Below are 22,157 nucleotides of genomic sequence, written 5' to 3'. Positions count from 1 at the left end.
CCAACCCAGCCAGTCCCCAAAGACCAGTCCAGCCAGTCCCCAAAGACCAGCCAAGCCAGTCCAGCCAGTCCCCAAAGCCCAGCCCAGCCCAGTCCCCAAAGACCAGCCAGTCCCCAAAGACCAGCCAGTCCCCAAAGCCCAGCCCAGCCAGACCCCAAAGACCAGCCCAGCCAGTCCCCAAAGACCAGCCCAGTCCCCAAAGACCAACCCAGCCAGTCCCCAAAGACCAACCCAGCCAGTCCCCAAAGACCAGCCCAGCCAGTCCCCAAAGACCAGTACAGCCAGTCCCCAAAGACCAGTCCAGCCAGTCCCCAAAGACCAGCCCAGCCAGTCCCCAGTTTCCCACAGACTAACTAACTGCAGTTTCCAGTCATAGGTTAGTCCAGACATGACACACATCCAGATACGATTTGCCAAACTGGTCAAAGCAGTCAGAATATAAAACAAGTGCAGTTTCAGAGACTGATCAATGTTTGTTTGTTTTTTTTATTCAGTTTCAACAGTGCCGAGTGACACGCCTTCATCTGCAGGTCAGTGGGTTCACGCCAACCAGTCCCCAAAGACCAGTCCAGCCAGTCCCCAAAGACCAGCCAAGCCAGTCCAGCCAGTCCCCAAAGCCTAGCCCAGCCAGCCCAGTCCCCAAAGACCAGCCAGTCCCCAAAGACCAGCCCACCCAGTCCCCAAAGACCAGCCCAGCCAGTCCCCAAAGCCCAGCCCAGCCAGACCCCAAAGACCAGCCCAGTCCCCAAAGCCCAGCCCAGCCAGACCCCAAAGACCAGCCCAGCCAGTCCCCAAAGACCAGCCCAGCCAGTCCCCAAAGACCAGCCCAGTCCCCAAAGACCAGCCCAGCCAGTCCCCAAAGACCAGCCCAGCCAGTCCCCAAAGACCAACCCAGCCAGTCCCCAAAGACCAGCCCAGCCAGTCTCCAAAGACCAGTACAGCCAGTCCCCAAAGACCAGTACAGCCAGTCCCCAAAGACCAGCCCAGCCAGTCCCCAGTTTCCCACAGACTAACTAACTGCAGTTTCCAGTCATAGGTTAGTCCAGACATGACACACATCCAGATACGATTTGCCAAACTGGTCAAAGCAGTCAGAATATAAAACAAGTGCAGTTTCAGAGACTGATCAATGTTTGTTTGTTTTTTTTTTATTCAGTTTCAACAGTGCCGAGTGACACGCCTTCATCTGCAGGTCAGTGGGTTCACGCCAACCAGTCCCCAAAGACCAGTCCAGCCAGTCCCCAAAGACCAGCCAAGCCAGTCCAGCCAGTCCCCAAAGCCTAGCCCAGCCAGCCCAGCCCAGTCCCCAAAGACCAGCCAGTCCCCAAAGACCAGCCCACCCAGTCCCCAAAGACCAGCCCAGCCAGTCCCCAAAGCCCAGCCCAGCCAGACCCCAAAGACCAGCCCAGTCCCCAAAGACCAGCCCAGCCAGTCCCCAAAGACCAGCCCAGTCCCCAAAGACCAGCCCAGCCAGTCCCCAAAGACCAGCCCAGCCAGTCCCCAAAGACCAGCCAGTCCCCAAAGCCCAGCCCAGCCAGACCCCAAAGTCCAGCCCAGCCAGTCCCCAAAGACCAGCCCAGTCCCCAAAGACCAACCCAGCCAGTCCCCAAAGACCAGCCCAGCCAGTCCCCAAAGACCAGCCCAGCCAGTCTCCAAAGACCAGTACAGCCAGTCCCCAAAGACCAGTCCAGCCAGTCCCCAAAGACCAGCCCAGCCAGTCCCCAAAGCCCAGCCCAGCCAGACCCCAAAGACCAGCCCAGTCCCCAAAGCCCAGCCCAGCCAGTCCCCAAAGACCAGCCCAGTCCCCAAAGACCAGCCCAGCCAGTCCCCAAAGACCAACCCAGCCAGTCCCCAAAGACCAGCCCAGCCAGTCTCCAAAGACCAGTACAGCCAGTCCCCAAAGACCAGTCCAGCCAGTCCCCAAAGACCAGCCCAGCCAGTCCCCAGTTTCCCACAGACTAACTAACTGCAGTTTCCAGTCATAGGTTAGTCCAGACATGACACACATCCAGATACGATTTGCCAAACTGGTCAAAGCAGTCAGAATATAAAACAAGTGCAGTTTCAGAGACTGATCAATGTTTGTTTGTTTTTTTTTATTCAGTTTCAACAGTGCCGAGTGACACGCCTTCATCTGCAGGTCAGTGGGTTCACGCCAACCAGTCCCCAAAGACCAGTCCAGCCAGTCCCCAAAGACCAGCCAAGCCAGTCCAGCCAGTCCCCAAAGCCTAGCCCAGCCAGCCCAGCCCAGTCCCCAAAGACCAGCCAGTCCCCAAAGACCAGCCCACCCAGTCCCCAAAGACCAGCCCAGCCAGTCCCCAAAGCCCAGCCCAGCCAGACCCCAAAGACCAGCCCAGTCCCCAAAGACCAGCCCAGCCAGTCCCCAAAGACCAGCCCAGTCCCCAAAGACCAGCCCAGCCAGTCCCCAAAGACCAGCCCAGCCAGTCCCCAAAGACCAGCCAGTCCCCAAAGCCCAGCCCAGCCAGTCCCCAAAGACCAGCCAGTCCCCAAAGCCCAGCCCAGCCAGACCCCAAAGTCCAGCCCAGCCAGTCCCCAAAGACCAGCCCAGTCCCCAAAGACCAACCCAGCCAGTCCCCAAAGACCAGCCCAGCCAGTCCCCAAAGACCAGCCAAGCCAGTCCAGCCAGTCCCCAAAGCCCAGCCCAGCCCAGTCCCCAAAGACCAGCCAGTCCCCAAAGACCAGCCAGTCCCCAAAGCCCAGCCCAGCCAGACCCCAAAGACCAGCCCAGCCAGTCCCCAAAGACCAGCCCAGTCCCCAAAGACCAACCCAGCCAGTCCCCAAAGACCAACCCAGCCAGTCCCCAAAGACCAGCCCAGCCAGTCCCCAAAGACCAGCCCAGCCAGTCCCCAAAGACCAGCCCAGCCAGTCTCCAAAGACCAGTACAGCCAGTCCCCAAAGACCAGTCCAGCCAGTCCCCAAAGACCAGCCCAGCCAGTCCCCAGTTTCCCACAGACTAACTAACTGCAGTTTCCAGTCATAGGTTAGTCCAGACATGACACACATCCAGATACGATTTGCCAAACTGGTCAAAGCAGTCAGAATATAAAACAAGTGCAGTTTCAGAGACTGATCAATGTTTGTTTGTTTTTTTTTATTCAGTTTCAACAGTGCCGAGTGACACGCCTTCATCTGCAGGTCAGTGGGTTCACGCCAACCAGTCCCCAAAGACCAGTCCAGCCAGTCCCCAAAGACCAGCCAAGCCAGTCCAGCCAGTCCCTAAAGCCTAGCCCAGCCAGCCCAGCCCAGTCCCCAAAGACCAGCCAGTCCCCAAAGACCAGCCCACCCAGTCCCCAAAGACCAGCCCAGCCAGTCCCCAAAGCCCAGCCCAGCCAGACCCCAAAGACCAGCCCAGTCCCCAAAGCCCAGCCCAGCCAGACCCCAAAGACCAGCCCAGCCAGTCCCCAAAGACCAGCCCAGCCAGTCCCCAAAGACCAGCCCAGTCCCCAAAGACCAGCCCAGCCAGTCCCCAAAGACCAGCCAAGCCAGTCCAGCCAGTCCCCAAAGCCTAGCCCAGCCAGCCCAGCCCAGTCCCCAAAGACCAGCCAGTCCCCAAAGACCAGCCCACCCAGTCCCCAAAGACCAGCCCAGCCAGTCCCCAAAGCCCAGCCCAGCCAGACCCCAAAGACCAGCCCAGTCCCCAAAGACCAGCCCAGCCAGTCCCCAAAGACCAGCCCAGCCAGTCCCCAAAGACCAGCCAGTCCCCAAAGCCCAGCCCAGCCAGACCCCAAAGTCCAGCCCAGCCAGTCCCCAAAGACCAGCCCAGTCCCCAAAGACCAACCCAGCCAGTCCCCAAAGACCAGCCCAGCCAGTCCCCAAAGACCAGCCCAGCCAGTCTCCAAAGACCAGTCCAGCCAGTCCCCAAAGACCAGCCCAGCCAGTCCCCAAAGCCCAGCCCAGCCAGACCCCAAAGACCAGCCCAGTCCCCAAAGCCCAGCCCAGCCAGTCCCCAAAGACCAGCCCAGTCCCCAAAGACCAGCCCAGCCAGTCCCCAAAGACCAACCCAGCCAGTCCCCAAAGACCAGTCCAGCCAGTCCCCAAAGACCAGCCAAGCCAGTCCAGCCAGTCCCCAAAGCCCAGCCCAGCCCAGTCCCCAAAGACCAGCCAGTCCCCAAAGACCAGCCAGTCCCCAAAGCCCAGCCCAGCCAGACCCCAAAGACCAGCCCAGCCAGTCCCCAAAGACCAGCCCAGTCCCCAAAGACCAGCCCAGCCAGTCCCCAAAGACCAGCCCAGCCAGTCCCCAAAGACCAGCCAGTCCCCAAAGCCCAGCCCAGCCAGTCCCCAAAGACCAGCCAGTCCCCAAAGCCCAGCCCAGCCAGACCCCAAAGACCAGCCCAGTCCCCAAAGACCAACCCAGCCAGTCCCCAAAGACCAGCCCAGCCAGTCCCCAAAGACCAGCCAAGCCAGTCCAGCCAGTCCCCAAAGCCCAGCCCAGCCCAGTCCCCAAAGACCAGCCAGTCCCCAAAGACCAGCCAGTCCCCAAAGCCCAGCCCAGCCAGACCCCAAAGACCAGCCCAGCCAGTCCCCAAAGACCAGCCCAGTCCCCAAAGACCAACCCAGCCAGTCCCCAAAGACCAACCCAGCCAGTCCCCAAAGACCAGCCCAGCCAGTCCCCAAAGACCAGCCCAGCCAGTCCCCAAAGACCAGCCCAGCCAGTCTCCAAAGACCAGTACAGCCAGTCCCCAAAGACCAGTCCAGCCAGTCCCCAAAGACCAGCCCAGCCAGTCCCCAGTTTCCCACAGACTAACTAACTGCAGTTTCCAGTCATAGGTTAGTCCAGACATGACACACATCCAGATACGATTTGCCAAACTGGTCAAAGCAGTCAGAATATAAAACAAGTGCAGTTTCAGAGACTGATCAATGTTTGTTTGTTTTTTTTTATTCAGTTTCAACAGTGCCGAGTGACACGCCTTCATCTGCAGGTCAGTGGGTTCACGCCAACCAGTCCCCAAAGACCAGTCCAGCCAGTCCCCAAAGACCAGCCAAGCCAGTCCAGCCAGTCCCCAAAGCCCAGCCCAGCCAGACCCCAAAGACCAGCCCAGTCCCCAAAGCCCAGCCCAGCCAGACCCCAAAGACCAGCCCAGCCAGTCCCCAAAGACCAGCCCAGTCCCCAAAGACCAGCCCAGCCAGTCCCCAAAGACCAGCCAAGCCAGTCCAGCCAGTCCCCAAAGCCTAGCCCAGCCAGCCCAGCCCAGTCCCCAAAGACCAGCCAGTCCCCAAAGACCAGCCCACCCAGTCCCCAAAGACCAGCCCAGCCAGACCCCAAAGACCAGCCCAGTCCCCAAAGACCAGCCCAGCCAGTCCCCAAAGACCAGCCCAGCCAGTCCCCAAAGACCAGCCAGTCCCCAAAGCCCAGCCCAGCCAGACCCCAAAGTCCAGCCCAGCCAGTCCCCAAAGACCAGCCCAGTCCCCAAAGACCAACCCAGCCAGTCCCCAAAGACCAGCCCAGCCAGTCCCCAAAGACCAGCCCAGCCAGTCTCCAAAGACCAGTCCAGCCAGTCCCCAAAGACCAGCCCAGCCAGTCCCCAAAGCCCAGCCCAGCCAGACCCCAAAGACCAGCCCAGTCCCCAAAGCCCAGCCCAGCCAGTCCCCAAAGACCAGCCCAGTCCCCAAAGACCAGCCCAGCCAGTCCCCAAAGACCAACCCAGCCAGTCCCCAAAGACCAGTCCAGCCAGTCCCCAAAGACCAGCCAAGCCAGTCCAGCCAGTCCCCAAAGCCCAGCCCAGCCCAGTCCCCAAAGACCAGCCAGTCCCCAAAGACCAGCCAGTCCCCAAAGCCCAGCCCAGCCAGACCCCAAAGACCAGCCCAGCCAGTCCCCAAAGACCAGCCCAGTCCCCAAAGACCAGCCCAGCCAGTCCCCAAAGACCAGCCCAGCCAGTCCCCAAAGACCAGCCAGTCCCCAAAGCCCAGCCCAGCCAGTCCCCAAAGACCAGCCAGTCCCCAAAGCCCAGCCCAGCCAGACCCCAAAGTCCAGCCCAGCCAGTCCCCAAAGACCAGCCCAGTCCCCAAAGACCAACCCAGCCAGTCCCCAAAGACCAGCCCAGCCAGTCCCCAAAGACCAGCCAAGCCAGTCCAGCCAGTCCCCAAAGCCCAGCCCAGCCCAGTCCCCAAAGACCAGCCAGTCCCCAAAGACCAGCCAGTCCCCAAAGCCCAGCCCAGCCAGACCCCAAAGACCAGCCCAGCCAGTCCCCAAAGACCAGCCCAGTCCCCAAAGACCAACCCAGCCAGTCCCCAAAGACCAACCCAGCCAGTCCCCAAAGACCAGCCCAGCCAGTCCCCAAAGACCAGCCCAGCCAGTCCCCAAAGACCAGCCCAGCCAGTCTCCAAAGACCAGTACAGCCAGTCCCCAAAGACCAGTCCAGCCAGTCCCCAAAGACCAGCCCAGCCAGTCCCCAGTTTCCCACAGACTAACTAACTGCAGTTTCCAGTCATAGGTTAGTCCAGACATGACACACATCCAGATACGATTTGCCAAACTGGTCAAAGCAGTCAGAATATAAAACAAGTGCAGTTTCAGAGACTGATCAATGTTTGTTTGTTTTTTTTTATTCAGTTTCAACAGTGCCGAGTGACACGCCTTCATCTGCAGGTCAGTGGGTTCACGCCAACCAGTCCCCAAAGACCAGTCCAGCCAGTCCCCAAAGACCAGCCAAGCCAGTCCAGCCAGTCCCCAAAGCCTAGCCCAGCCAGCCCAGCCCAGTCCCCAAAGACCAGCCAGTCCCCAAAGACCAGCCCACCCAGTCCCCAAAGACCAGCCCAGCCAGTCCCCAAAGCCCAGCCCAGCCAGACCCCAAAGACCAGCCCAGTCCCCAAAGCCCAGCCCAGCCAGTCCCCAAAGCCCAGCCCAGCCAGTCCCCAAAGACCAGCCCAGCCAGTCCCCAAAGACCAGCCCAGTCCCCAAAGACCAGCCCAGCCAGTCCCCAAAGACCAGCCAAGCCAGTCCAGCCAGTCCCCAAAGCCTAGCCCAGCCAGCCCAGCCCAGTCCCCAAAGACCAGCCAGTCCCCAAAGACCAGCCCACCCAGTCCCCAAAGACCAGCCCAGCCAGTCCCCAAAGCCCAGCCCAGCCAGACCCCAAAGACCAGCCCAGTCCCCAAAGACCAGCCCAGCCAGTCCCCAAAGACCAGCCCAGCCAGTCCCCAAAGACCAGCCAGTCCCCAAAGCCCAGCCCAGCCAGACCCCAAAGTCCAGCCCAGCCAGTCCCCAAAGACCAGCCCAGTCCCCAAAGACCAACCCAGCCAGTCCCCAAAGACCAGCCCAGCCAGTCCCCAAAGACCAGCCCAGCCAGTCTCCAAAGACCAGTCCAGCCAGTCCCCAAAGACCAGCCCAGCCAGTCCCCAAAGCCCAGCCCAGCCAGACCCCAAAGACCAGCCCAGTCCCCAAAGCCCAGCCCAGCCAGTCCCCAAAGACCAGCCCAGTCCCCAAAGACCAGCCCAGCCAGTCCCCAAAGACCAACCCAGCCAGTCCCCAAAGACCAGTCCAGCCAGTCCCCAAAGACCAGCCAAGCCAGTCCAGCCAGTCCCCAAAGCCCAGCCCAGCCCAGTCCCCAAAGACCAGCCAGTCCCCAAAGACCAGCCAGTCCCCAAAGCCCAGCCCAGCCAGACCCCAAAGACCAGCCCAGCCAGTCCCCAAAGACCAGCCCAGCCAGACCCCAAAGACCAGCCCAGCCAGTCCCCAAAGACCAGCCCAGTCCCCAAAGACCAACCCAGCCAGTCCCCAAAGACCAACCCAGCCAGTCCCCAAAGACCAGCCCAGCCAGTCCCCAAAGACCAGCCCAGCCAGTCCCCAAAGACCAGCCCAGCCAGTCTCCAAAGACCAGTACAGCCAGTCCCCAAAGACCAGTCCAGCCAGTCCCCAAAGACCAGCCCAGCCAGTCCCCAGTTTCCCACAGACTAACTAACTGCAGTTTCCAGTCATAGGTTAGTCCAGACATGACACACATCCAGATACGATTTGCCAAACTGGTCAAAGCAGTCAGAATATAAAACAAGTGCAGTTTCAGAGACTGATCAATGTTTGTTTGTTTTTTTTTATTCAGTTTCAACAGTGCCGAGTGACACGCCTTCATCTGCAGGTCAGTGGGTTCACGCCAACCAGTCCCCAAAGACCAGTCCAGCCAGTCCCCAAAGACCAGCCAAGCCAGTCCAGCCAGTCCCCAAAGCCTAGCCCAGCCAGCCCAGCCCAGTCCCCAAAGACCAGCCAGTCCCCAAAGACCAGCCCACCCAGTCCCCAAAGACCAGCCCAGCCAGTCCCCAAAGACCAGCCAGTCCCCAAAGCCCAGCCCAGCCAGTCCCCAAAGAACAGCCAGTCCCCAAAGCCCAGCCCAGCCAGACCCCAAAGTCCAGCCCAGCCAGTCCCCAAAGACCAGCCCAGTCCCCAAAGACCAACCCAGCCAGTCCCCAAAGACCAACCCAGCCAGTCCCCAAAGACCAGCCCAGCCAGTCCCCAAAGACCAGCCAAGCCAGTCCAGCCAGTCCCCAAAGCCCAGCCCTGCCCAGTCCCCAAAGACCAGCCAGTCCCCAAAGACCAGCCAGTCCCCAAAGCCCAGCCCAGCCAGACCCCAAAGACCAGCCCAGCCAGTCCCCAAAAACCAGCCCAGTCCCCAAAGACCAACCCAGCCAGTCCCCAAAGACCAACCCAGCCAGTCCCCAAAGACCAGCCCAGCCAGTCCCCAAAGACCAGCCCAGCCAGTCCCCAAAGACCAGCCCAGCCAGTCTCCAAAGACCAGTACAGCCAGTCCCCAAAGACCAGTCCAGCCAGTCCCCAAAGACCAGCCCAGCCAGTCCCCAGTTTCCCACAGACTAACTAACTGCAGTTTCCAGTCATAGGTTAGTCCAGACATGACACACATCCAGATACGATTTGCCAAACTGGTCAAAGCAGTCAGAATATAAAACAAGTGCAGTTTCAGAGACTGATCAATGTTTGTTTGTTTTTTTTTATTCAGTTTCAACAGTGCCGAGTGATACGCCTTCATCTGCAGGTCAGTGGGTTCACGCCAACCAGTCCCCAAAGACCAGTCCAGCCAGTCCCCAAAGACCAGCCAAGCCAGTCCAGCCAGTCCCCAAAGCCTAGCCCAGCCAGCCCAGCCCAGTCCCCAAAGACCAGCCAGTCCCCAAAGACCAGCCCACCCAGTCCCCAAAGACCAGCCCAGCCAGTCCCCAAAGCCCAGCCCAGCCAGACCCCAAAGACCAGCCCAGTCCCCAAAGCCCAGCCCAGCCAGACCCCAAAGACCAGCCCAGCCAGTCCCCAAAGACCAGCCCAGCCAGTCCCCAAAGACCAGCCCAGTCCCCAAAGACCAGCCCAGCCAGTCCCCAAAGACCAGCCAAGCCAGTCCAGCCAGTCCCCAAAGCCTAGCCCAGCCAGCCCAGCCCAGTCCCCAAAGACCAGCCAGTCCCCAAAGACCAGCCCACCCAGTCCCCAAAGACCAGCCCAGCCAGTCCCCAAAGCCCAGCCCAGCCAGACCCCAAAGACCAGCCCAGTCCCCAAAGACCAGCCCAGCCAGTCCCCAAAGACCAGCCCAGTCCCCAAAGACCAGCCCAGCCAGTCCCCAAAGACCAGCCCAGCCAGTCCCCAAAGACCAGCCAGTCCCCAAAGCCCAGCCCAGCCAGACCCCAAAGTCCAGCCCAGCCAGTCCCCAAAGACCAGCCCAGTCCCCAAAGACCAACCCAGCCAGTCCCCAAAGACCAGCCCAGCCAGTCCCCAAAGACCAGCCCAGCCAGTCTCCAAAGACCAGTACAGCCAGTCCCCAAAGACCAGCCCAGCCAGTCCCCAAAGCCCAGCCCAGCCAGACCCCAAAGACCAGCCCAGTCCCCAAAGCCCAGCCCAGCCAGTCCCCAAAGACCAGCCCAGTCCCCAAAGACCAGCCCAGCCAGTCCCCAAAGACCAACCCAGCCAGTCCCCAAAGACCAGCCCAGCCAGTCTCCAAAGACCAGTACAGCCAGTCCCCAAAGACCAGTCCAGCCAGTCCCCAAAGACCAGCCCAGCCAGTCCCCAGTTTCCCACAGACTAACTAACTGCAGTTTCCAGTCATAGGTTAGTCCAGACATGACACACATCCAGATACGATTTGCCAAACTGGTCAAAGCAGTCAGAATATAAAACAAGTGCAGTTTCAGAGACTGATCAATGTTTGTTTGTTTTTTTTAATTCAGTTTCAACAGTGCCGAGTGACACGCCTTCATCTGCAGGTCAGTGGGTTCACGCCAACCAGTCCCCAAAGACCAGTCCAGCCAGTCCCCAAAGACCAGCCAAGCCAGTCCAGCCAGTCCCCAAAGCCTAGCCCAGCCAGCCCAGCCCAGTCCCCAAAGACCAGCCAGTCCCCAAAGACCAGCCCACCCAGTCCCCAAAGACCAGCCCAGCCAGTCCCCAAAGCCCAGCCCAGCCAGACCCCAAAGACCAGCCCAGTCCCCAAAGACCAGCCCAGCCAGTCCCCAAAGACCAGCCCAGTCCCCAAAGACCAGCCCAGCCAGTCCCCAAAGACCAGCCCAGCCAGTCCCCAAAGACCAGCCAGTCCCCAAAGCCCAGCCCAGCCAGACCCCAAAGTCCAGCCCAGCCAGTCCCCAAAGACCAGCCCAGTCCCCAAAGACCAACCCAGCCAGTCCCCAAAGACCAGCCCAGCCAGTCCCCAAAGACCAGCCCAGCCAGTCTCCAAAGACCAGTCCAGCCAGTCCCCAAAGACCAGCCCAGCCAGTCCCCAAAGCCCAGCCCAGCCAGACCCCAAAGACCAGCCCAGTCCCCAAAGCCCAGCCCAGCCAGTCCCCAAAGACCAGCCCAGTCCCCAAAGACCAGCCCAGCCAGTCCCCAAAGACCAACCCAGCCAGTCCCCAAAGACCAGTCCAGCCAGTCCCCAAAGACCAGCCAAGCCAGTCCAGCCAGTCCCCAAAGCCCAGCCCAGCCCAGTCCCCAAAGACCAGCCAGTCCCCAAAGACCAGCCAGTCCCCAAAGCCCAGCCCAGCCAGACCCCAAAGACCAGCCCAGCCAGTCCCCAAAGACCAGCCCAGTCCCCAAAGACCAACCCAGCCAGTCCCCAAAGACCAACCCAGCCAGTCCCCAAAGACCAGCCCAGCCAGTCTCCAAAGACCAGTACAGCCAGTCCCCAAAGACCAGTCCAGCCAGTCCCCAAAGACCAGCCCAGCCAGTCCCCAGTTTCCCACAGACTAACTAACTGCAGTTTCCAGTCATAGGTTAGTCCAGACATGACACACATCCAGATACGATTTGCCAAACTGGTCAAAGCAGTCAGAATATAAAACAAGTGCAGTTTCAGAGACTGATCAATGTTTGTTTGTTTTTTTTTATTCAGTTTCAACAGTGCCGAGTGACACGCCTTCATCTGCAGGTCAGTGGGTTCACGCCAACCAGTCCCCAAAGACCAGTCCAGCCAGTCCCCAAAGACCAGCCAAGCCAGTCCAGCCAGTCCCCAAAGCCTAGCCCAGCCAGCCCAGCCCAGTCCCCAAAGACCAGCCAGTCCCCAAAGACCAGCCCACCCAGTCCCCAAAGACCAGCCCAGCCAGTCCCCAAAGCCCAGCCCAGCCAGACCCCAAAGACCAGCCCAGTCCCCAAAGCCCAGCCCAGCCAGACCCCAAAGACCAGCCCAGCCAGTCCCCAAAGACCAGCCCAGCCAGTCCCCAAAGACCAGCCCAGTCCCCAAAGACCAGCCCAGCCAGTCCCCAAAGACCAGCCAAGCCAGTCCAGCCAGTCCCCAAAGCCTAGCCCAGCCAGCCCAGCCCAGTCCCCAAAGACCAGCCAGTCCCCAAAGACCAGCCCACCCAGTCCCCAAAGACCAGCCCAGCCAGTCCCCAAAGCCCAGCCCAGCCAGACCCCAAAGACCAGCCCAGTCCCCAAAGACCAGCCCAGCCAGTCCCCAAAGACCAGCCCAGCCAGTCCCCAAAGACCAGCCCAGCCAGTCCCCAAAGACCAGCCAGTCCCCAAAGCCCAGCCCAGCCAGACCCCAAAGTCCAGCCCAGCCAGTCCCCAAAGACCAGCCCAGTCCCCAAAGACCAACCCAGCCAGTCCCCAAAGACCAGCCCAGCCAGTCCCCAAAGACCAGCCCAGCCAGTCTCCAAAGACCAGTACAGCCAGTCCCCAAAGACCAGTCCAGCCAGTCCCCAAAGACCAGCCCAGCCAGTCCCCAAAGCCCAGCCCAGCCAGACCCCAAAGACCAGCCCAGTCCCCAAAGCCCAGCCCAGCCAGTCCCCAAAGACCAGCCCAGTCCCCAAAGACCAGCCCAGCCAGTCCCCAAAGACCAACCCAGCCAGTCCCCAAAGACCAGCCCAGCCAGTCTCCAAAGACCAGTACAGCCAGTCCCCAAAGACCAGTCCAGCCAGTCCCCAAAGACCAGCCCAGCCAGTCCCCAGTTTCCCACAGACTAACTAACTGCAGTTTCCAGTCATAGGTTAGTCCAGACATGACACACATCCAGATACGATTTGCCAAACTGGTCAAAGCAGTCAGAATATAAAACAAGTGCAGTTTCAGAGACTGATCAATGTTTGTTTGTTTTTTTTAATTCAGTTTCAACAGTGCCGAGTGACACGCCTTCATCTGCAGGTCAGTGGGTTCACGCCAACCAGTCCCCAAAGACCAGTCCAGCCAGTCCCCAAAGACCAGCCAAGCCAGTCCAGCCAGTCCCCAAAGCCTAGCCCAGCCAGCCCAGCCCAGTCCCCAAAGACCAGCCAGTCCCCAAAGACCAGCCCACCCAGTCCCCAAAGACCAGCCCAGCCAGTCCCCAAAGCCCAGCCCAGCCAGACCCCAAAGACCAGCCCAGTCCCCAAAGACCAGCCCAGCCAGTCCCCAAAGACCAGCCCAGTCCCCAAAGACCAGCCCAGCCAGTCCCCAAAGACCAGCCCAGCCAGTCCCCAAAGACCAGCCAGTCCCCAAAGCCCAGCCCAGCCAGACCCCAAAGTCCAGCCCAGCCAGTCCCCAAAGACCAGCCCAGTCCCCAAAGACCAACCCAGCCAGTCCCCAAAGACCAGCCCAGCCAGTCCCCAAAGACCAGCCCAGCCAGTCTCCAAAGACCAGTCCAGCCAGTCCCCAAAGACCAGCCCAGCCAGTCCCCAAAGCCCAGCCCAGCCAGACCCCAAAGACCAGCCCAGTCCCCAAAGCCCAGCCCAGCCAGTCCCCAAAGACCAGCCCAGTCCCCAAAGACCAGCCCAGCCAGTCCCCAAAGACCAACCCAGCCAGTCCCCAAAGACCAGTCCAGCCAGTCCCCAAAGACCAGCCAAGCCAGTCCAGCCAGTCCCCAAAGCCCAGCCCAGCCCAGTCCCCAAAGACCAGCCAGTCCCCAAAGACCAGCCAGTCCCCAAAGCCCAGCCCAGCCAGACCCCAAAGACCAGCCCAGCCAGTCCCCAAAGACCAGCCCAGTCCCCAAAGACCAACCCAGCCAGTCCCCAAAGACCAACCCAGCCAGTCCCCAAAGACCAGCCCAGCCAGTCTCCAAAGACCAGTACAGCCAGTCCCCAAAGACCAGTCCAGCCAGTCCCCAAAGACCAGCCCAGCCAGTCCCCAGTTTCCCACAGACTAACTAACTGCAGTTTCCAGTCATAGGTTAGTCCAGACATGACACACATCCAGATACGATTTGCCAAACTGGTCAAAGCAGTCAGAATATAAAACAAGTGCAGTTTCAGAGACTGATCAATGTTTGTTTGTTTTTTTTTATTCAGTTTCAACAGTGCCGAGTGACACGCCTTCATCTGCAGGTCAGTGGGTTCACGCCAACCAGTCCCCAAAGACCAGTCCAGCCAGTCCCCAAAGACCAGCCAAGCCAGTCCAGCCAGTCCCCAAAGCCTAGCCCAGCCAGCCCAGCCCAGTCCCCAAAGACCAGCCAGTCCCCAAAGACCAGCCCACCCAGTCCCCAAAGACCAGCCCAGCCAGTCCCCAAAGCCCAGCCCAGCCAGACCCCAAAGACCAGCCCAGTCCCCAAAGCCCAGCCCAGCCAGACCCCAAAGACCAGCCCAGCCAGTCCCCAAAGACCAGCCCAGCCAGTCCCCAAAGACCAGCCCAGTCCCCAAAGACCAGCCCAGCCAGTCCCCAAAGACCAGCCAAGCCAGTCCAGCCAGTCCCCAAAGCCTAGCCCAGCCAGCCCAGCCCAGTCCCCAAAGACCAGCCAGTCCCCAAAGACCAGCCCACCCAGTCCCCAAAGACCAGCCCAGCCAGTCCCCAAAGCCCAGCCCAGCCAGACCCCAAAGACCAGCCCAGTCCCCAAAGACCAGCCCAGCCAGTCCCCAAAGACCAGCCCAGTCCCCAAAGACCAGCCCAGCCAGTCCCCAAAGACCAGCCCAGCCAGTCCCCAAAGACCAGCCAGTCCCCAAAGCCCAGCCCAGCCAGACCCCAAAGTCCAGCCCAGCCAGTCCCCAAAGACCAGCCCAGTCCCCAAAGACCAACCCAGCCAGTCCCCAAAGACCAGCCCAGCCAGTCCCCAAAGACCAGCCCAGCCAGTCTCCAAAGACCAGTACAGCCAGTCCCCAAAGACCAGTCCAGCCAGTCCCCAAAGACCAGCCCAGCCAGTCCCCAAAGCCCAGCCCAGCCAGACCCCAAAGACCAGCCCAGTCCCCAAAGCCCAGCCCAGCCAGTCCCCAAAGACCAGCCCAGTCCCCAAAGACCAGCCCAGCCAGTCCCCAAAGACCAACCCAGCCAGTCCCCAAAGACCAGCCCAGCCAGTCTCCAAAGACCAGTACAGCCAGTCCCCAAAGACCAGTCCAGCCAGTCCCCAAAGACCAGCCCAGCCAGTCCCCAGTTTCCCACAGACTAACTAACTGCAGTTTCCAGTCATAGGTTAGTCCAGACATGACACACATCCAGATACGATTTGCCAAACTGGTCAAAGCAGTCAGAATATAAAACAAGTGCAGTTTCAGAGACTGATCAATGTTTGTTTGTTTTTTTTAATTCAGTTTCAACAGTGCCGAGTGACACGCCTTCATCTGCAGGTCAGTGGGTTCACGCCAACCAGTCCCCAAAGACCAGTCCAGCCAGTCCCCAAAGACCAGCCAAGCCAGTCCAGCCAGTCCCCAAAGCCTAGCCCAGCCAGCCCAGCCCAGTCCCCAAAGACCAGCCAGTCCCCAAAGACCAGCCCACCCAGTCCCCAAAGACCAGCCCAGCCAGTCCCCAAAGCCCAGCCCAGCCAGACCCCAAAGACCAGCCCAGTCCCCAAAGACCAGCCCAGCCAGTCCCCAAAGACCAGCCCAGTCCCCAAAGACCAGCCCAGCCAGTCCCCAAAGACCAGCCCAGCCAGTCCCCAAAGACCAGCCAGTCCCCAAAGCCCAGCCCAGCCAGTCCCCAAAGACCAGCCAGTCCCCAAAGTCCAGCCCAGCCAGTCCCCAAAGACCAGCCCAGTCCCCAAAGACCAACCCAGCCAGTCCCCAAAGACCAACCCAGCCAGTCCCCAAAGACCAGCCCAGCCAGTCTCCAAAGACCAGTACAGCCAGTCCCCAAAGACCAGTCCAGCCAGTCCCCAAAGACCAGCCCAGCCAGTCCCCAGTTTCCCACAGACTAACTAACTGCAGTTTCCAGTCATAGGTTAGTCCAGACATGACACACATCCAGATACGATTTGCCAAACTGGTCAAAGCAGTCAGAATATAAAACAAGTGCAGTTTCAGAGACTGATCAATGTTTGTTTGTTTTTTTTAATTCAGTTTCAACAGTGCCGAGTGACACGCCTTCATCTGCAGGTCAGTGGGTTCACGCCAACCAGTCCCCAAAGACCAGTCCAGCCAGTCCCCAAAGACCAGCCAAGCCAGTCCAGCCAGTCCCCAAAGCCTAGCCCAGCCAGCCCAGCCCAGTCCCCAAAGACCAGCCAGTCCCCAAAGACCAGCCCACCCAGTCCCCAAAGCCCAGCCCAGCCAGACCCCAAAGACCAGCCCAGTCCCCAAAGCCCAGCCCAGCCAGTCCCCAAAGACCAGCCCAGTCCCCAAAGACCAGCCCAGCCAGTCCCCAAAGACCAGTCCAGCCAGTCCCCAAAGACCAGCCCAGCCAGTCCCCAAAGACCAGTACAGCCAGTCCCCAAAGACCAGCCCAGCCAGTCCCCAAAGACCAGTACAGCCAGTCCCCAAAGACCAACCCAGCCAGTCCCCAAAGACCAGCCCAGCCAGTCCCCAGTTTCCCACAGACTAACTAACTGCAGTTTCCAGACAAACTAACTGTATAGCTGAGCTTTAGCTGTGTGTGTGTGTGTGTGTGTGTGTGTATGTGTGTATATATATATATATATATATATATATATATATATATATATATATATATATATATCATGCTTATGTGTCCTGATGTGTGTGACTGGAGCTTAGCTGTGCGCTTTGATTCTGACTCCAATTTATCATTCCTCACCCTGAGCTGCATATCTTGAGTAGACTTTAAGCGGTTCAAAGTAGACTGAGCGGTTCAAAGTAGACTGAGCGGTTCAAAGTAGACTGAGCGGTTCAAAGAAAACAAAAACTGGAAAGGAACACAATTTTTAGATGAACGTAACCGAAAAAGGGAACAAAACCAATTCCACGTGTTCCGGACTGAACACACCATTTGCAATTTTAGATAAGCAGTTAATAACTGTATTTATTGTTAGGATTAACCTTTCTTTGATTATTATTCAAAAGTCCACAGGCTTGGAAACAGCCCTCAGTGTTCCCCAGACCCCTGTAGCACTGCCCTGTAGCCTACGGTATAATAGCCCAGACCCCAGAAGCCTACGGTATAATAGCCCAGACCCCTGTAGCCTACGGTATAATAGCCCAGACCCCAGACCCCTGTAGCCTACGGTATAATAGCCCAGACCCCTGTAGCCTACGGTATAATAGCCCAGATCCCAGACCCCTGTAGCCTACGGTATAATAGCCCAGACCCCTGTAGCCTACGGTATAATAGCCCAGATCCCAGACCCCTGTAGCCTACGGTATAATAGCCCAGACCCCAGTCCCCTGTAGCCTACGGTATAATAGCCCAGGCCCCAGACCCCTGTAGCCTACGGTATAATAGCCCAGAGCCCGTAGGACTGCCCTGTGGTATACGGCTAGACCTACCAGTTGATAAAAAGGATTTTCATTTCCAACACTATAACTGCCTTTTCCAAGTAAGTAAATTACTTAAACATTGTGTGAAATAACATATGCTGCCAGAAACAATAAGAACATATCTATAGGCCTGTCATGCAGTTGGTAGCACCAAACATAGGTTAGGCTATTACAGGGCTTATAGCAAGGACATTTTCTGTACCTGAAGTTAGACTACCAGACATTTTTGAAGATCTAATATTATATAGGCTAATTGCCTACTTTCAAATCCTCCCCACGCCTGAATTGAGGCACAGGGTTTTTAACAGTTAGCCTTGATATCTAATGAGCTTTGATTTAAGCTTTAAGGCTGTTGGGCAAAATCAGTTTGTAAAGGCAATGTCATTTTTAAAGGAACGTTATTAACTGTTGTTCTATGACGTTCTAACCGGTTCCCACTAAGAGGAGAGGCCTTGGATCACTGGAACAGGCCCGAAAAAAATAATGTTTTTACTCAGAACGAACCGAAATAAAAATCATTCTGTTTTCGGTTCCTGTAGCTGAGTGCTCAGAACGAACCAAAATAAAAATCATTCCGTTTTCAGTCCCTGCTTTTGAGTGCGACCAGCCATCCCATGTGCTCACCCTCAATAAAAGCTGATGTGATGTTTCTAATGTGTGCTGCTGGTGTGATGTTTTTCTGATGGTGTTGATATTGTGATCTTGTTGTACCCTGTGCTACCATCCGGTCTCTTCCAAAACATGGTGTTGTAGGCTACTCTATTAGCTGTATGCTAACACATGGTGTTGTGGTGTTGTAGGCTACTCTATGCCATAGCTCTATGCTAACACATGGTGTTGTGATGTTGATGGCTACTCTATTAGCTCTATGCTAACACATGGTGTTGTAGGCTACTCTATTAGCTCTATGCTAACACATGGTGTGGTGGTGTTGTAGGCTACTCTATTAGCTATATGCTAACACATAGTGTTGTGCTAACACATGGTGTTGTGGTGGTGTTGTAGGCTACTCTATGCCATAGCTCTATGCTAACACATGGTGTTGTGGTGTTGTTGTAGGCTACTCTATTAGCTCTATGCTAACACATGGTGTTGTGGTGTTGTTGTAGGCTACTCTAGTAGCTCTATGCTAACACATGGTGTGGTGGTGTTGTAGGCTACTCTATTAGCTCTATGCTAACACATGGTGTGGTGGTGTTGTAGGCTACTCTATTAGCTATATGCTAACACATAGTGTTGTGCTAACACATGGTGTTGTAGGCTACTCTATGCCATAGCTCTATGCTAACACATGGTGTTGTGGTGTTGTTGTAGGCTACTCTATTAGCTCTATGCTAACACATGGTGTGGTGGTGGTGTAGGCTACTCTATTAGCTATATGCCAACACAGTGTTGTGGTGTTGCTGTAGGCTACTCTATCAGCTCTATGCTAACACATGGTGTTGTGGTGGTGTTGTAGGCTACTCTATTAGCTATATGCTAACACATGGTGTTGTGGTGGTGTTGTAGGCTACTCTATTAGCTATATGCTAACACGTGGTGTTGTGGTGGTGTTGTAGGCTACTCTATTAGCTATATGCTAACACATGATGTTGTGGTGGTGTTGTAGGCTACTCTATTAGCTCTATGCTAACACATGGTGTTGTGGTGTTGTAGGCTACTCTATTAGCTATATGCTAACACATGGTGTTGTGGTGTTGTAGGCTACTCTATTAGTTCTATGCTAATGTATGGTGTGGTGGTGTTGTAGGCTACTCCATTAGCTGTATGCTAATGCAACACTTTTTCTATCTAGTGACCACAGCAGCCTCTGGTACGATGATGGCCGGGATGATAATTTTCCTGATCCTGCTAATGGAGGCCCAGTGATCACAGAAGAGAAGTGCACAGCCACACACACAATATAGTGCACACACACACACACAAAGCCACACACACACACACACACACACACACACACACACACACACACACACAATATACCCCCCCCCACACACACACACAGTATATAACCCAACCCCCCCCACACACACACAGTATATAACCCAACCCCCCTCCCCCCACACACACTGCTCGCTGCGATAGACGATGTTGTGGTTAGCTCCACTCCAAACTGCTTTTAACTCTTCAGTGATTTTATCTGCGCTTGATACCTTCAACCTAACACAGCATGCACACTCTTGGCCATACCCTCGACCTTGTTATCACAAAGGGTCTCAATGTCTAAGTATAAGTATAAGTAAGTATATATACTCTTTTTTGATCCCGTGAGGGAAATTTGGTCTCTGCATTTATCCCAATCCGTAAATTAGTGAAACACACACAGCACACAGTGAACACACAGTGAGGTGAAGCACACACTAATCCCGGCGCAGTGAGCTGCCTGCTACAACGGCGGCGCTCGGGGAGCAGTGAGGGGTTAGGTGCCTTGCTCAAGGGCACTTCAGCCATGCCTACTGGTCGGGATTCGAACCAGCAACCCTCCAGTTACAAGTGCTAACCAGTAGGCCACGACTGCCCACTAAAACTGTTACGTCACGTCTAGGCTCCAGCGAGGAATGAACTCACGACCCCTGGTTTACAAGACCAGTGCTCTAACCACTGAGCTATGAAGCCACACAAAGCCATGTCTCTACAACAGTTAAAGACCTAGCCTTATCCGATAATATCTGTGTGTTCTTTTATGTGTCTACGGTATGTCACCACACACTCAGAACAGATCTATGATAGTAAAAAGGAGAATCATAAATTAAGTGCTTTCTTTGAGCAAGCACTCTCACAGACATCTAGTGAACTCTCAGAATCAGTAGATGATCTGTTGGATCATTTTAATTTGATTGATAATTTTGGCTCTGAAAGGAAACGTGTGTGCGCACAGTTCGGGACTACTTCAAGAATCGCCATAGAGTGCTGCGTCCACTGGGTGTTTGACTAGGATCATTATCACTTATTTTTTACATTTCTGAATCTGGGAAAGTCCTTCAGCTAAAATTTTAATCATTTCTGACTATTATCTGACTATTATTCTTGGGTTATGTATGTGTGTCATGTCATCCTGTATGTGATTTTGTGCTGCGTTTTGATTGTCTGCTAAAGGCAATCTTTGTAACATGTCTGAATCCAGTTTGTGGTAAGATCACCATTACTCAATTTACAGAGCACTCTTCGGGTGAGTACTATTGTTCCTTGTAGTACCATTGCTGTCCTTAGTTGGGGAAAGGGGGATTCTGTGAAGTAGTTTTGCTGTCATTCAACAGAGACAGATCGGACATAGTCAGAGTGTAACAGCCCGTTCTTTACAGTTTGAGAGTTACAGCTCTACCGGGTTTCTCTGAAACTGAGTGTTAACTATTTGGGTGTTAATACTCCATTTGTTGTCATTGTTATTACAGTATGTGGTATGCTAGAACAGATCCTTTTGACTTTTTGTATGTATTATGCCACATGCCATGCTCATTGAATTGAAATAAAATAAAAATTTGATCGCAAAAAAAAAAGAAATACTCCATGAGGGGGACTATCGAGCCCTGTGGTCGGCCATTTTGGCCCTGAAAGGAAACAAATAAATAAATAAATAAATGTGTGCGCGGCTGCTCGCACAGTTTGGAACTACTTCAAGAATCTCCATAGAGTGCTGCTGTACACTGGGTTCTTGACTAGTGTAATCATTCTATGTTGTTTTTTATGTTTTAATTATTACTTTTTAAACACTTTTAAACTATTGCCATGTTATGCTTGTATGTACTATTACCTTGTCTGATTTATGTTTTCTTATTATTAATATTTTATTCTTTACTTTTAAACTATTCTTTGACTATATTGCCCTTCTATGCTATTATCAGCAATTCCTGTTTGCTTGCGTTTATGTAAAAGCACATTGAAGGACCTCTGTGTATGAAATGTGCTAAATAAATTAAGTTGACTTGACTTAGAGAACTTTCACAATGTCAAAACAGCATGTTACATAAGGATGAAACGTTTTGGGTCCGCCTCATTGCAGCAAATCTAACTTTAACGTAGATTGAGTTCATTGTTGATAACATTTAATATAAGAAACTTTTAAAAGTAAATCATGAAGGCAACAGTAGTTCCCACTACTGACCATTTAATCTGAGGGCACATCCATAGGCACAGCACTAGCCATAGGCCCACACACACACGCGCACACACACACATCCATAGGCACAGCACTAGCCATAGGTGCGCGCGCACACACACACACATCCATAGGCACAGCACTAGCCATAGGTGCGCGCGCACACACACACACACACACACACACACACACACACACACACACACAGGCACAGCACTAGCCATAGGCTGTATTTGAATGGAGCTGGCAAAAAATCATTATGAAAGTGTAGACACAACACTCTTAAAGTGACAGTGCATCATTTATAAATGAGTTAAAAAGCATCAAATTTGATGGGCTGCGGCCCGTCAGACCATTTTCAAACCCCAATGTGGCCCTCGAGCCAAAAAAGTTTGCCCACCCCTGCTGTGCGTTGATAAGTCCTGCACAGAGCCCCTACAGGGCCAAATATATCTCCTGTAGCCTATTTTTAAAGTTTCTGGTGTACATTTTTGCAAAGTAATACAATTTGCTGTGCCAGTTGTATAGGGGTCATTCCGTGTGAAATCACCCAATTTCAGCAAAATTTGGCAGGTGACCCTCTCCGAAAAAATCTGAAAAAAATTCACAGGTGTTTGTAGACCAAATCTATGCATAGATCTTACATAGTATATCTGTATAACTAATCGTTGCAAAACTACAGCCCTTTGAAACTTCAAGTCATTTTAAGCATCGCGGAGAACAATCCTTTTTGTTCAACTTCCAACATCATTGGCTCTTTTGGTATTTCACACACATTAGTGAAACTATGTGAATAGAAGTACATTTTCCTGTTGAATTGAAACATCCAATCGGATCAGATGTATCTTGTGTACTTTCCCCTCTGCAAAGCTCTGAAAATGGCTATAAATTCATTATGTGAAAAGACATCACCTTTGAGGGCTTCTCATTCAAAAAGTATGTGACACAAATTCATCAGATTTTTTTCCCACTCATATATGGATTATAATGTCATGTCCATGCATTAACTTTGGTTGGTATCATTATCATA

The 22,157-nt window shown here is 55.1% G+C and overlaps 1 non-coding gene across 1 annotated transcript; it reads right to left on the bottom strand.

The window, feature by feature from the left end:
- Positions 1 to 19,574: 19,574 nt before the first annotated feature.
- Positions 19,575 to 19,647, bottom strand: trnat-ugu. The gene has a single exon. It is a non-coding gene; the product is annotated as a tRNA-Thr (tRNA).
- Between the last annotated feature and the right edge of the window lie 2,510 nt (positions 19,648 to 22,157).

Source organism: Alosa sapidissima, chromosome 22 (assembly GCF_018492685.1).
Source record: "Alosa sapidissima isolate fAloSap1 chromosome 22, fAloSap1.pri, whole genome shotgun sequence".
Taxonomy (NCBI): domain Eukaryota; kingdom Metazoa; phylum Chordata; class Actinopteri; order Clupeiformes; family Clupeidae; genus Alosa; species Alosa sapidissima.
The sequence above is the reverse complement of the archived record's forward strand: the minus strand, read 5'-3'. Positions and strand labels throughout refer to the sequence as shown.